Source organism: Monodelphis domestica, chromosome 8 (assembly GCF_027887165.1).
Source record: "Monodelphis domestica isolate mMonDom1 chromosome 8, mMonDom1.pri, whole genome shotgun sequence".
NCBI lineage: Eukaryota > Metazoa > Chordata > Mammalia > Didelphimorphia > Didelphidae > Monodelphis > Monodelphis domestica.
In genome coordinates, this window is record NC_077234.1 from 233,672,017 (window position 1) to 233,687,638 (window position 15,622).

A 15,622-nucleotide genomic window follows, 5' to 3' on the forward strand; every position below is an offset into this window, starting at 1 on the left:
AACTGTGTTGTCTGAAGATCAGCCTTATCTAAATAGTAAATTTGGCAGCCTGTTGATTTTTCTTTTTGATGGGCGTGCAAAGTTAGAAACCATCATTAGTAGCAATCTTTCATCTGTGGAAACTGACCCAGCATACATCATCAAAGCCCATTTTAAGTAGTTCTAGATAAAACTGACAATCGCTCATATTTCCAAATCGGTTTGTCTTTCAAAGCCATTTTTCTCTCACAATTCTCCGTGTTAGGTAGAAATGTTTTACAGGGAAATAAACAAGTTCAGAGATATGACTTTTCTCCTCCATAGGCATTCCAGTCAGTAGTCGTGTTAGCTCTTGGACCCAAACTCAAATTAAAAGAAAAAAAGGCCAGGACTCTTTGCACTGAATAAAGCTGTCTAGATGACAGTAAAAAACGAAGCAGTACATAAATTATGTTAGGGCATCGGCAATCCCACCATCAACAGTGGCGCGAGCTAGCCTCCACTGGGGGGCCCAACGACTAGAAAGCATCCACTTGGAGGCCGAAGTGGGAAAGGTTGAAATCATACTTATGTCGCCACTTCGGCAGGTCGCGAACTTTTCGCGGCCACGGAGTTGCAGTTGGGGGATGCCGCAAAGAAGTCGCTAATTGATTGTGACCCAAGTAACAAAAATACCGGCGTTGCACGGAGGGGCGGGGCTGGAGAGAGGGGACAGGTAAGGAGCGTATGGGAGAAATAAAAAGGGCCAGAGAGCGGGTCACGTGACACCCGAGATGGCTTCTCTACCACCCCGCCCCCCCGGAGATGGTCTCGGTCTCGGTCCCGCCCCCACCCTGCCGCCATGTTGTTCCCTCCGCTTTAGATGGAAGCGGCTCTGGCCGGAGCCAGGCATCACCCGCGGCGTCTCCGCCTCAGTCTTCTCCTCTCCTTTCCTACGCCCCCATTCCGCGAGAGCCCAGCTACTCCCCAGAGTGGCCCTTAGCTGTCTTGGGCCGGGACCAGGTGAGCAGGGCAGCTGGGGTCCCCGGAAGGGAGGGGCCTGTTGCGCTCCCGGTGGAACCGCCGACCCCCAGCCTCCCTGCCGGGCGCTGAGAAGAGAGGGCGCACAGCCCGGCTCGGCTCGCCTCTCCCGAAGGAGCCTGGTCGGGGCTGGAGCGCTCGAGCGCCTGGTGCATCCAGAGTACGCCTAAGGGTCTCTTTACCTTTGACCGTAGGTCTTCAGAGTAAACCCCTCCCGCCTTTTCCAGGCCGGAAGAGGGAGCGGTGCTGGGGGTCCGCGTCCCCTGCTGCTGACTAGGTCTTGACGCCGGGGTGGGGTGGAGGGAGAGGACGGGCATTTCCCCGACTTGGCGAGGGAGAGAGCCGAGCGCTTCCCCACCCCCACTGGGGCCGGAGTCCCTTGTGTGTTTTGAAATCTAAAAGGTTTCAACTTAAAAAGTTATGCGCTCTAAGAGCCAGATCCAGCGCTGATGCGATCCCCCTGCCCCTGGAACCTGGGATTTTCTCGTTTGTTGTGGATTTGTTTTCTTCAGACTTGGTGAGACTGGACGGGAATTTTAAGCGCCCTCCGCGGAGGTTTGGGGGGAGGGGGAGTAAAACGTCCCATCTCATGACCCTAGGTCTTTGCAGGAATAACTTTATCCGCCCAGTTCCTTCAACGTCATGTGACTGGGCTCATTTTGTTGCATTTTGTCCCGCATAAAAATCTTTAAACTTGAGTTTTAGGACCATCCTCCCATCGTCCCACCACTCCCGAAGCTTTTTCCCTAATAGAAGGAAAAGAAAAGGGAAACGTCATTTGTCTTCAATCTCAGCTGGTAGCTTTGAAGTAAACTCCAGAGGGTGAAACCAGAAAATAAGGAACTCTGTTCAGTCTGTACTGTTGGGTTTTTTTTTTGCTTGAAGTTATGTCTAAGCCTATTTTAGGTAAATTTCTTATGCAAAGCTCCAGACTTTATGGCTGAGAACCCTGGAAACAAGTTTAAAATAGTGGTGCCACTCTTTTGTTTTTTAATAGCCATGCTGCAAGACTTATTGTAGGACCCTTCTTCCCCATTACACATGATAAAATCTTTGGTAGAACCTTACTTTTTGTAATTTTTTTTCGAACTTAAGGACTGTCACTTCTTAAGGACCAAGGGCAGGTCTCTAGTGAGGATTTTGTTTTGGTCTAAGTAGGTCTATTCCGGCCATTCCCTCCATTCTCCCCTTTCCCTTTTCCCCACATTCAAGTAAAGAGCTCACTGCCCCAGCATTAAATTATCGTCCTTAAACTGTTATCAGGAAGAGTTTGCTGCAAGTATCGCTGTCTTCTGTCTTGATTTTACTTGTGTAGTTTTAGACTTGGAAGGAAGCTTACGTGATCCTGTCCACTACCTTAATGAGAATGGGACTTTAGAAAAGTCAGCTAATCTGAGTAATTGAATACATTTTATAAATGAATGTTTGATTCAGATATTTCAGATAGAATTCGTAATTTGAATATGGAGGTCATTGGATTTAAAACTCATTTAGACCTTTGAATCTGAGTAGAAATGCTAAAAAGGAAGTGATATAATTTATCAGTTTTTGAAGTTAGTTATAGGATTGGACTAGAAGTTTTCGTCCTGGCTTTGCAACTAGTTTAGGTGCTTCTTTGGGAGAAGTTACATTATACATGTATAAATACTCTTTGGGCATCAAATTCCTCATCTTTGAAAATGAGAGTTGCACTAGAGACCATCTTCTAATTGTGTGTATGATTTTTGTGGGAGAAGGGAAGTGCTGGAACTGGAGTCAGAAGATAGGGATTCAAATTCTCTTCTCTTATTTATCCTGTGACCTTGGGAAAGTCATTTCAACACTTTGGGCCTCTAAATCTTCATCTAAAAATTTGGGCATCAGATTAGATTACCTCTAAAGGTCTTCTAAGCTCTGAAAATTTTTTTAAGTTAATTGTTAAACAAGAAATATAGACTTCCTAATTTTGTACTGCTTTAATGGAAAAATATAAAAATTGGAATCATAGAGATTTCTATTAGAGTATAATAGCAATTGAGTACCAAGTTGTTTTTAAAGTAATTGTGATCTAAAGCATTTGTATTTGTTTTTATCTAGCAATTACTTTTGCAAACTGTGGAGAATTAAACAATGAACCCTTAGACATTTATACAAATGTTAACATATTTTATATTTACATAAGCATTATAGTTTATGAAGCATTTTATGCATATTATTTCATCTGTTTTGAGGTCTAAGATGCATACTTAATTCTATATATGAATCAAATACTTGTGGTGTTGGCAAAGAAGAAAGCGCTTTTGTCAGAGTGATTAATACAAAGGGAATGGAAGTAATTCCAGACTGGGATTGGGATAACAGAAAATACAAGGCAGTGAGTACAGTTGATAACTGGTAAAATTGGATAAGTATCATAAAAAGTGGTTTCAGATCTTGACTCTGAACTGGTGTGAAGAGAGATTTGAGGCAGGCTGAACTAGCATGAGGCTATTACAGTAGTCTAGGTCTGTACCGCGATGAGAGGGAATGTGAGGAGAGAAGGGGGCAAATTTTAGACAAATATTGCAAAAGTAAAGTTGACAGGCCTTGGCAATGTATTAGATATAGGGAATAAAAGAGTAAGGAATTGGGGATGACATCTAGGTTGTGATCTTGGGGGACTGGGAGAATGATGGTGCCCTTGACCAAAATTTTAGGGAAGTTTGAAAGTAAAGAGGTTTAGGGGAAAGATGTGTTGTTTTGGACATATTGAGTTTAAGATGTCTATTGGACATCCCCTTGAAAGGTAGTTGGATATTCTAAATTGGAGGTCAGCAGAGGGGTTAGGGCAAGAGAGGTGGATTTGGGAAGCATTAGTATAAAGATGATAAATCCATAGGAACTGATGAGATTACCAAGTATATAGAGAGAAGAGGGCCCAGGACAGAACCCTAAGGTACACTTAAGGTTAAAGGTTGTGATCTGGAAGAAGATCCAGCAAGGGAGAGAGAAGGATCAGTCAGATACATGAGAAGAAGGAAAAAAATAGTGCCCCCCTCCAACCTAAGAGAATATCTAGTAGGAGAGAATGATTGATAATGTCAAAGGCTAAAGAGAGGTATGAAGGAGAATAATGATTGAGAGAGTAGTATAGGGTGCCTCAGGAGGTCTTGAGATATTCATTCCTGGAGTTTACACTAAGGTGGATCACCTTTAGTCAGGGGTGTTTAAAAGGGTATTCTTATTTAGTTTTGATTTAGATTATGTGACCTTTGAGGTATTTTCTAGTGCTAAAATTTTCTGAAATAAGTAACAAGATGATCTGATTGAATATGAGGGTGAGGGTTGAGGAAAGCATTCATTGTGTGTTTGGAAGTTCACAGTTGTGAATGGAAAAAAGGGTTGGGAAATAAGGTATTTGAACTTTAGGTCAAGGTCAGGTGATTTGATTCTTTGGGGCTTTTTATATTATGTCGCTGATAAACCCTGCTCCCCAGTCACACTACACTTTGGATTCTTAAACTGTTATTTTATATTTTAAATATATGTAGTTCATCGAAATGATAGGATGAGTTCATGGATATACCTTGATACACAACAACACATCACTGAGATTAAGATTTCTAAACCTATATTCTATTGATTGGGGTAGAGGGGGATAGAAAAAGGAATATATATATATATATATATATATATATATATATATATATAGCACCTACTATGTGCTAGACATTGTATTAAGCTCTTTTACAATTAGTTATCTCATTTGATCCTTACAAATACCTTGATAGGTAGGTGCTATTACTATCCCATTTTACAGTTGGAGGAATTAAGGATTATTTCAAGCAACTTGCCTAGCGTTTAGGCTAATAAGTATGAGTCTGAATTTGAATTCAGGTCTTACTATGTAGGCCCAGTGGGTCCACTCTGCCACCTCTGATAGGTCATAGTCATTCTTGTTTTGCCAGTCTTCATTTTCTGTACTGCCATACTGTGATTTTTATTACCCAGGTACTAAAGAAACCAGGCCAGGATTCTTAATTTTTTTCTGTGTGTCATGAACCCCTTTGTTTGGTATTCTGGTGAAACTTCTGTCCCCTTTCTTAGAAAAATGTCTTAAAAGTACTTAAAACAAATACTTAGGATTATAAAGGAAATCAATCCTAACAAAAATCTAGTTATGAAAATTTTAAAAACCAAACCAAGTGGACACTAGTTTTAAGAGTGGCTGAGCTAAATAGTATAAATAGCTTGTTAATCAGTTTCATAAAGAATAGATGTAAAAGTATGACATATTTTAGCTGTATATTAATGGTCAAAGAATGTTAGGGAAAATTTCTCCAGTTTTATTAATGTCTTTAAAAAATACATTCTTTTTTTAATTTTAAGCACTCTAAAGATCAGGTAGTTTGAAACATTTGTTACAAGTGCAGAGATGTTGATTTTTTTCCTCAAGCATGGGATCTGCTGTTCTGCATAGGGCATGTCCCTTTGATGTTTCAATTCAGTTCCAACAGGGATATTCCATATCTAATCTCAGGTAGATTATTAGAGCAGAATGTGCTTTGAAGTACTTTGTGACAATGAACAAATTGATTAACTTCTGCCTCAATTTCTCATCTGTAAAATATTGTAAAGATAAAGTGAGATAACATGGAAAATATTTTGCAAAGTGTTAGCAATTATTAATTTTCTTTTTATAAAGTAATCTTGGAACACAAAATCATAATGCCAGTTCATTTCAAATTAGGAAAATCTGTGAATATACCTGATCTGGTAAACATCTGTGCTTTACTCTGTAGGGTTTAAAGTCTTCAATGTTGTATGTAGTTACCAAAATGATGACCAGTAGGATGAATAGGCTTTCTGTTAAGGGTAAAATTAGGGTTGTTGACTGAATATATTATTTTAGTGGTTGCCAGGGATTTGAATTCAATTCCAATAAAATACTCAAGTCAGTTTGGGATTTTTATGGTGGTTTAATTACAATTGTAGGAAGAAATTAAGAATCAGGAGAAGAGGGTAAGGGTAGGAGATTTTCTCCATCCTGGAGTACGTCAAAGGGAGTTCAGAGGCCAAGGGGCCTTCTCAGAAGATTAAATCTAGCTCAGCTTCCAGCAACGAGGTCTCCTCTGAGATGAGGGGTTTCCTTGGAGGATAGTGCCTTTTCTGGAGGTGGGAGGAATCAGCAGCACTCACCAAGGTTGCTCAGGGAAGACACCTCACCTAAACCATGCTACAGAACCAAAACTCCACCAGCACGCCAAAACACTGCCCAGAGTTCCCAATTCCACCAAGTGAGACAGAGAGAGGAAGTGACATCACTCCCTGCGTCTCACATGTACCAATGGTAGTTTAAGCTTGGCTTAGGGCAGCCCAGGGGATCTGTCAGTTGTTTCTGATTTGTCATTTGTTAGCACATGTCTGTAGGTCATAGGCCATTCTCACAGTTAATCCCTAAGTGGGGGGGGGGGGGGGGTGTATACATTCCTGGTTGCTAGAATTCTAAAGACTAAGCAGGGTGGAATAAATCTAAATTTCACATTTCTGGACAAATAAGGATAGATAAGTTGTTTTCTATACTGTTTGCATATTTTGTCTATGTTTATTCATTGAAAGAATTGTACAGATGTGACACTATCATTGAATTTTTGACCTAAACTACATCTTGTTCTGAACAGGTCTACCTCTCCAGAATCCTTTCCCTAATCCCTAAGGAGATAGCTTTTTCAATTCTACCTGTGGAAATAGCTTTCTTTTAGGCCAGCCCCAATGCTTACCTCTTCATAAAACCTCTTGATATTCCTCTGCACAAAGTAATTTTTGGAAGCTTGAGCAATTTCTTTAACTTCTCCAAGCTTTATCATTTGTAGAATGAAGGAATGGGATGAGAAACCCTAAAAGTCATGAATAATTTTTAATATTCTTATAGCACATATTTGGATCCTTTATATCTATTGCATTTACTTATTAAAATCACCAAGGGGACAGGGACTTATCTTTTCCACCATATGGACTTAATAAATAATAAATAAATCAATACTATATTAATTAACTATTAATTAATAAATTAATGATAAATGCTTAACAAATGATGAGTTGAATTGAATTTTTAAAAAAAGAATTCTATGAATTTTTGAAGCAGCCCTTTTTTTTTTTAATCCCTATCTTCCATCTTAGAATCAATAGACAAAAGAGAGTGGTAAGGACTAGGCAGTGGGGGGTCAGGTGACTTGCCCCAGGGTCACACAGCTAGGAAGTGTCTGAGGTCAGATTTGAACCTAGGACCTCCTGTCTCCTGGCTCTCAATCTACTGAACTACCCAACTGCCCCTGAAGCAGCCTTTTAAACAGTTTACAAAGACAAATTTTGATGAAAGATCACTAAAAAAAACTCTCCAAAATATAAATGTGAATTGGAAAGATTAAAAATTTTAAAACACCTTTAGATTGAAATCTGAAAAAATGAAATATAATAGGTGTATGTGGGAATGAGAATATGCTCTTATGACATGCCATTATGGTTAAAAGTCATGGGTCGTTTGGCAACAAGATGAAACCCCCACTTTTTTCTAATTTCCTTTACAAATTAAATTGTTTCCTTTTGGGTGTGAAATTTAAAGACTTTGGTGTAGTAGTTTTTTTTTTTCAGACTGCTGATTTTTAGCTTTAAGAGTTGGCAATGTTTTAAAAATTGTACTGTTGCCTTTTTTTTTGATGAATGAAAGTGAAAGAAGCCAAGTTTAGTAACATTCTAAGAGAAAAATACTGCCTTCTTTTGTTTAAGTATTTGGACATAGCAAACATTGGAATCTGGTAATGGCAGAACATTAGTTCACATGAGAGGTCTACATCCACAAGCTCTTGGTATGTGGCTGGCCAGGTTCCTGGCTCCAGCTCATAATTTCCCTCCCAGATGATTAATCATTGTTGGGGGTGTGGGACCAATGGCACTGAGTTCCATTTTAATCATCTGTTTAAATAAACAGGTAAAACATGAGGTGGAAAAATGACAGGAAATGCAAAAGAGCTTTTGACTTATTCACTTCATTTTGGTGCCAGAATAAGTCTTTGGTCTTACTCTGTTCAAGTTGTTGCTCTGTGCAGGTAAGGTTTGTGAATTTTTTGTTATTGCTGTGGTCTTTTTGTTAGTCATTTCAGCTGTGCCCTACTCTTTGTGACACCCCCCCCCCCCCTTTTGGGGATTTTCTTGGCAGAATTACTGGAGTGGTTTGTAATTTCCTTCTCCAGCTTATTTTATAGATGAGAAAACTGAGGCAAAAAGGGTTTTATGTGATTTGTCTAGGGTCACACAGTGATTTTCCAGGGCTGGATTTGAACTTGGTTCTTCCTGACCCCAGGCCTGGTACTTTTCAAACCTGTCTGCCCAGATTTGTGACTTTGCTATTGCTCTGGTCCAGTCAGGAGTAATCATAACATTGAATATTTATATAAACTTACTGTGCCCCAGAAAACTTACAGTGTATAAAATGTAGAGACAGGGTTGTATATTTCCTCGTAATAAATACAGTCAAGATCTTAAAGAAGCAGTGTTGTTGTTGTTGTTTTTTCTGTATGGGGTTTAGACACTTAAGTGAAATGAGTGGATTATTTTCAAGGTTGAATATTAGTGTAATCAAATAAAATTACTATTGCTTTCCTACTCCCCCAAATCCTTAACTACTGTTTGCCACAAGTTGACCCTGCAAACAAGTTTCTCTTGCCTGATCTTACCCTTCCCTTGCTAGAATATTCCATGATGGAAATTTTTAGACCTTTGTCACATTTAGCTGGCCTTAGTAGCCAAACCCCTGATAGCTTCCTGCCTGTGAGCTTGGAGGTTGGAAACCAGTTGCATGTGTCTTAATGAGATACCTCTCACCTCCTGCTTTACTGTGCTACCTTAAAATATGGGCTGTCCATAGAGTGGGATGTTACTACCTGTACTAGCTATGAATTGTCCTTAGCCCCAGTTTTGAGGGTTAGCCTACCTCATTTTTTCATTTTTGAGGTATACTGTCCTTAGTGTAGGAAATAATGAAACTCCCAGCTGTCTCCCACACTCTTTAGGTGTGATATTATGACATTAAAATCCCTCCTACTCTAGTTATGACCCAATAATCACATTCAAGAAACAGTGAATGTTGAAGTTGTGTACTTTTTAAAAACTCTTACCTTCTCTCTTAGAATTGTTAGATTTAAATTAATATCCAATAACTCCAAGCATTATATTTTATAAGATTTATTAGTAATCACTTGAAGTAGAAGAAATAAAAGGACAAAAGTATGAAAACCTAAGTAAAGCCATGTGAGTAAACCTCTCCTGCCTGGCTCTCTCCCAACTCCACAAACCACATTCCTGGGAAAAGAGTGAGTGGGGTAGGGTTACCTCAAAATATATTTTCCCTATGTTAGTACATACGCAGTATATGCATATGGTATGCTGGGAAAGAGAGTCTTGGGGAGCAAATTTTATCCCCCCTGTGATTCCATTGGGAAACCAGCATGTAGAAATCTCCCAGATTTACATGCCTACTTTCCCCAGTCAATCATTACACATAACCAACTTATATATCTAAACATCTTTAACTAGTGGTACATATAGTATTGTCTTTTCTAAGGGAAAATGATAATAATTTGGGGATAAGAAGGAAATAAAAGAGAAAATAGAACCAATGATTGCTAGGTGCATTGACAAAAAGTCAATCAGGGGGCAGTCCCCTTTGGCATAAGAGCTTACATTAAAAAGAAATTTGTTCAAATCCCCCTCCTCTCCCTCTCCCCCCAGTTCAATTCACTACATCCCAAAGTTCATTCTGGATCTTTTGGTGCAATATGTGGTTTCTGTAGGCTTCTTTATGGCACCTTCCCCAAACAGTTCACTTTTTTGATTAGGGGAGGTAGTAAGTTTCTTATACTAAAATTACTCTCAAATAAGAAAAAACTTTTATAAATCTAGAATTCTATGACAATAATACAATTCCCCCTGAGATGGATGTTGAACAACACGTGGATCACCCCAGGATACTGTAAGGGGTAAATTTAGGGGTTTTTGACTGAATATATACTAGTGGTCGTCAGGGATTAATTAAAATCCCAATGAAACTACTCAAGTTAGTTTTGGGAATTTTATGGTGGTTTAATTAATATAGAGGGAAGGAATTAAGAGGAAGAGAGAGAAAGGGTATAAAATTTCTCCGGCCTAGCCTCTAAGCCAAGGGAAGTTCAGAGAACTCAGCCATGAGTCCTACTCAGAAGATTAGGGGCTTCCTAAGATGATAGTGTTTTTGGAAGATAAAAGAAAAAGGAGTCAGCCTAAACTCACTCACCTAGCACACTCATGCCAAGACCCAAGATGCCAAATGCTGCCCAGCACTCCCCACGTTGCCGACAGAGACCAACGTCTCCATGAGCGAGAGCCACATCCTGCGAACGTCTCTGTGAAAAGAGCCTGGAGAGAGGAAGAGCCGCGACATATATAGACTCTTTTTTACATCACTTTCTGTGTCTCACATGTACCAATGGTAGCTTAAGCTTGACTTAGGACAGCCCAAGGGGTGTGTCAGTTATTTCTTATTTGTCACTTGTTAGCACATATTGGTCATAGGCCATCCTCCTCAACACTTAATCCTTAAGTAGGGGTGTAGACGTTACTGTTTGTTAGGATTTTAAATCTAAAATTCACAATCCCCTGATGATGATTGGGGGACTAGTTTCCCCAACTGATCACTAAACATAATCATCTTGCACCTCTAAATTCTTCTAACTGCAGGTGCATACAGAATTTCACCTTCTAAGAGGAAACTACAATAGGTAGAGATAAGAGGGAAATAGAAGAGAGAAAGACAGCAAAACCAATGTTTGCTGGGTGCATTGACAAAAACCAATTAGGGGGCAGTCCCCTTTTGGCATAAGAGTATACATTCAAAAAAATGTTCAATCAACCTTAAGTTCAATCAACCACACCCAAAGTTCATTCTGGATCTCCTTGATATAGTTTAGGTTTTTCAGGCATCTTTCTGCAAACAGTTCATTCTCTGGATTTTAGGAGTTAGCAAGCTTCTTTCCTTGAAGATCTTTCTCGAACAAAAATTTCCAATCTTGGATTTTTATTAAAATACAATCCCCCCCTGAAGTGGGTGTTAAGAAACACCCAGTTCAGCTCAGGATGCATGGTTGAGTTATGGGGGTGTATGAGTCAATTATCAAAAGAAGAGGAAAAAAAACCCCACAAACATAAAGATGAAAAAAAATGGAAGAAAGTTAAACTTTTGGGAGAAAGAAAAAAATTCAAAATCAGAATTAAAATATCAAAATCTATGTATATATATTTTGAGTAAACAAGAATAAATTCATAATAGGCCCTTGTATTAGGGACCAATAAATTTCTAACAGCTTCTTGTATTAGGGTACAATTTAAAGTAATTTCTATCCCACAAGTCTGTAGGACAGTATGCAGTAACATTTCACTTACCCATTTGCAGCCAAGACTATAGTAAGTTGCCATACTATAAGAAAGAAAAAGACTAGATAGGGAAGTGTCATTTCCTGGTCTGATTTTTTTTTTCTTCATTCTAAGGGATATGGAGAGTCAGGATGATAGCTGAACTTTGGTACTTGTCTCTGAGTATTTCACAAAGAATGTGAAAGGAAGTCCCACGACTTAACATGTCAAGCATTACAACCTCGAGTCTCACACTAAGTTCAAGTCCTTTTGTAATGGCTTAGAAGTGCATTAATCCTACCTGGATTGGTTTCTTTCTTTTTGACCTGTGTGCTCTTTTTGGCCCTATTTCAGGTTAAGTCTGTGCTCCTTTTTGACCCCATTTCCTAGAATCAGACACAAACATTAATCACAGTCCCATAACATTTTTCAACAAATGGCAGGTTCCCACAGTTTAAAGCTTTTGGGTATGCATTAATATTATAGCAAGTATATACATATATATATATTAAACTTGTATTACTGCTGAATAAAAAATTAATATTGATTGTATGTACCTTAAGTACAAGAAATGAGAAAAAGGAAAAATCAAATATTCTAATCAAAAATTTTAAAAAGCAATAATAAAAATAAGGGGAAAAATCAGGAATTCAATACTGAAAAACAGTATCCACTTGTCTATGGATTATTATCTCCAATGCATGTGATAGAATACAGTCAATCAGTCTCAATACTGATGACATGTGCTTCAAATGCAAAAAATAAGAGAGAGAAAAATCAAATACTGTATGGCACAAGTAAAGTTCAGCAAAATAGCACAGATCCATCAATAGGGAAGAAAAACAAAAATGTTAAAAATATATCATAATTGCAGGGGTACTGTATTTAAAAATCCATTTCCTCTATCTTCCTTCTTTGCTACTATTTGGATGGGAGAGAAAACTGAAAAGGGTTTAATATCTTCAAAACAATAGAATCTAAGGGGCACCACCTTCTTCCCCATGTGGAGGGGCAGTAGCACCCTTACTGTTTCTTGGACGAGCTCCACTTAAGTTATATTGTTGTGGAGTCATTTGGTTTGAGTTATATATTTCCCCAATTTCTATTCCTATAGTTATCATTCCTAAAGTTGTATTTTCTATTATCATTATAGTTATTTTTATAATTATTATATCTGTAGTTGTTATTAAACTGCATATTATTTCTGGTTGCCTTGAATAAAGTTCTACACTCTTATTCTGTGGCCCTTCTTCATACAAAATTGGTAGGTAATAGATCAATAGTTAGATTCTTGGAGAGGGGCAAGTGCCATTGATTGAGTATCATGCCCTTTTTCTAGTTTCTCAATCTTATCTGTTAAATATTTCAATCGTTACTCAATTTTCTCTGAGATCATTAGTCTCTTCCTCTTTTCTTTGTTTCCCTTTAAAACATATAGAGCGGTTTTTCTTAATTCTTCAAGATCCATTTGAGGCCACCTTGGGCAATGAGTTCTAAAATAATCCCTGATCACTTTGCAAGAGTTATTGACAAAGTACCTTCTAATTTGTCTTATGCAATTTTCTTTAGAAAGGTCAAAATCTAGGTATCGACCCCCAAACTCAATTATTCTGTCCATGAATCTGGAGGGTGTCTCTTCTTCATTTTGCTTGATTCTTTCAAATTCCGTCCACTTATCCGTGCTGTCAGCTCACTCTCGCCTAGCAGTTAGAATGGCCTCCCTACAGTGATATAGTTGTAAATAATCCTCAGAGTTGTTATAGTCCCATTTGGGATCCTGAGATGGCCAGTGTGCTACATTGCGCCCTTGGGCTTTATTGACATAAGAAATTATTTTATTTTTTCGGTTAAAAAAGCCTAGAGCAAGTTTTCAATGTCTTTGTAAGACAGATTATACTGAAAAAAATATGTCTGTCATCTTTTTCATATGTGGGAACATTTTGTGTGAATTCATTTATTTCTTGGGGAGTAAATGGTATATTGTGCCTTAGAATCACCACATCCCCATTGTGTCCTATTTCAGGTACTTCTCTTAGAGGAAAAATACCTCTAGTTGAATTTGGTACCTGGGTGTCGGTTTGACTAGAAAGAGTTTCTTTAGAAGGATGAGACTTCCTTGGGGCTAGAATTGTTTTTTGGGTAGGAGAAGGAACCGGAGAAACTGGGATTTCAGAAGTTGGGATTTCAAGAGAAGGGTCTTGGGAAGTAAGTTCAGCCAAGATTTTCAGACCACTAGAGAAGCAGTCCGGCAGCTGAGCTATAGGAGAGGTGTTTTCTATTTCCATTTTGGGGGAGGAAATTTCCTCATTTAGAAGTTCAGAAGCAGGTTTGTAAGGGTCAAACATGTTTGGGGTGGGGTCAGTATTTGCCATTTGATCCTGTAAGAAGTATTTAAAATTATCCAATTGGTTTTTCATGTTTTCCTGAATTTTAGCTTCAATTTTTTTCAAGATTGCATTTCTCATCACACTATTTAGGAGTATAAAAATGAAATGATCTAAGGACATAAGAAATGGGAGGTATTCTGAAATCATTAATGTCCCTAATTTATCAAATGTCATACAAATTTCATAGAATGTAGTATTCATTTTTATATATTTTTAGAAATTATTTACAATTTTTGTTTTAGTCAGTAGATGGAGCTATTGGCTAGGAGTTAAAGTCAGGGAGTGAAAACAAAAGATTTGGGTGTAGACTTTTTTTATTTTTTACAGTTTTTGAGTTAATTTATTTATAGTCAATTTAGAACATTATTCCTTGGTTACAAGAATCACATTATTTCCCTCCCTCCCCTCCCCCTCCCCTTCCCACAGCTGACACACAGTATTTAATGTGTCCTTGATCAGAACCTATTTCCATGTTGTTGGTGTTTGCATTAGGATGTTCACTTAGAGTCTACATCCCCAGCCATATCCCCTCAACCCATGTATTCAAGCAATTGTTTTTCTTCTGTGTTTCTACTCCCACAGTTTTTCCTCTGAATGTGGATAGTGTTCTTTCTCATAAATGCCTCCAAGTTATTCAGGATCACTGCATTGCCACGATTACATTTGATTGTACCACAGTGTATCTAACAGTCTCTGTGTATAAGGTTCTCCTGGTTCTGCTCCTTTCACTCTGCATCACTTCCTGGAGGTCATTTCAGTTCCCATGGAATTCCTCCAGTTTATTATCCTTTGAGCACAATAGTATTCCATCACCAACATATACCACAATTTGTACAGCCATTCCCCAATTGAAGGGCATCCCCTCATTTTCCAATGTTTTGCCACCACAAAGAGCACAGCTATGAATACTCTTGTACATGTCTTTTTCCTTATTATTTCTTTGGGGTACAAACCCGTAAGTGCTATGGCTGGATCAAAGGGCAGACAGTCTTTTATTGCCCTTTGGGCATAGTTCCAAACTGCCCTCCAGAATGGTTGGATCAATTCACAACTCCACCAGCAATGCATTAATATCCCGACTTTGCCACATCCCCTCCAGCATTCATTACTTTCCATTGCTGTCATGCTAGCCAATCTGCTAGGCATGAGGTGATACCTCAGGGTTGTTTTGATTTGCATCTCTCTGATTATAAGACATTTAGAATACTTTTTCATGTGCTTATTAATAGTTTTGATTTCTTTAACTGAAAATTGCCTATTCATGTCCCTTGCCCATTTATCAATTGGGGAATGGCTTGTTTTTTTGTACAATTGGTTTAGCTCTATAAATTTGAGTAATTAGACCTTTGTCAGAGGTTTTTGTAATGAAGATTGTTTCCCAATTTGTTGCTTCCCTTCTAATTTTGGTTGTATTGGTTTTGTTTGTATAAAACCTTTTTAATTTGATATAATCAAAATTATTTATTTTTACATTTTGTGATTTTTTTTTCCTAGCTCTTGCTTGGCTTTAAAATCTTCCCTTTCCCAGAGATCTGACATGTATGCTATTCTGTAGACCTTTAAGAGCCTTGTTCGTTTGTTTTTTTGTTTGAAACTCTTACCTTCCATCTTGGAATCATTACTATGTATTGGTTCGAAGGCAGAAGAGTGGTACGGGCTAGGCAATGGGGGTCAAGTGACTTGCCCAGGGTCACACAGCTGGGAAGTGTCTGAGATCAGATTTGAACTTAGGACCTCCCATCTCTAGGCCTGGCTCTCAATTCACTAAGCCACCCAGCTGCCCCCTTTTAAGAGCCTTTTAAGCCAATCAAGTCTCCTATGGCTGAGTTATGAGG

General features: G+C 38.5%; 1 protein-coding gene across 6 annotated transcripts in view; it reads left to right on the forward strand.

The window, feature by feature from the left end:
* Positions 1–840: 840 nt before the first annotated feature.
* RAB9A (RAB9A, member RAS oncogene family) overlaps positions 841–15,622 on the forward strand; it is a 28,594-nt gene continuing 13,812 nt past the window's right edge. For 4 of the 6 annotated variants that reach the window (XM_056808351.1, XM_056808350.1, XM_007500921.3 and 1 more), the window contains exon 1: positions 841–981. The gene's annotated coding sequence lies outside the window, so the exon portion shown is untranslated. Of the gene's footprint in view, positions 982–1,377; positions 1,517–15,622 lie in introns of those variants that run through there. The other 2 variants (XM_016424781.2, XM_016424782.2) reach the window with 1 other exon arrangement.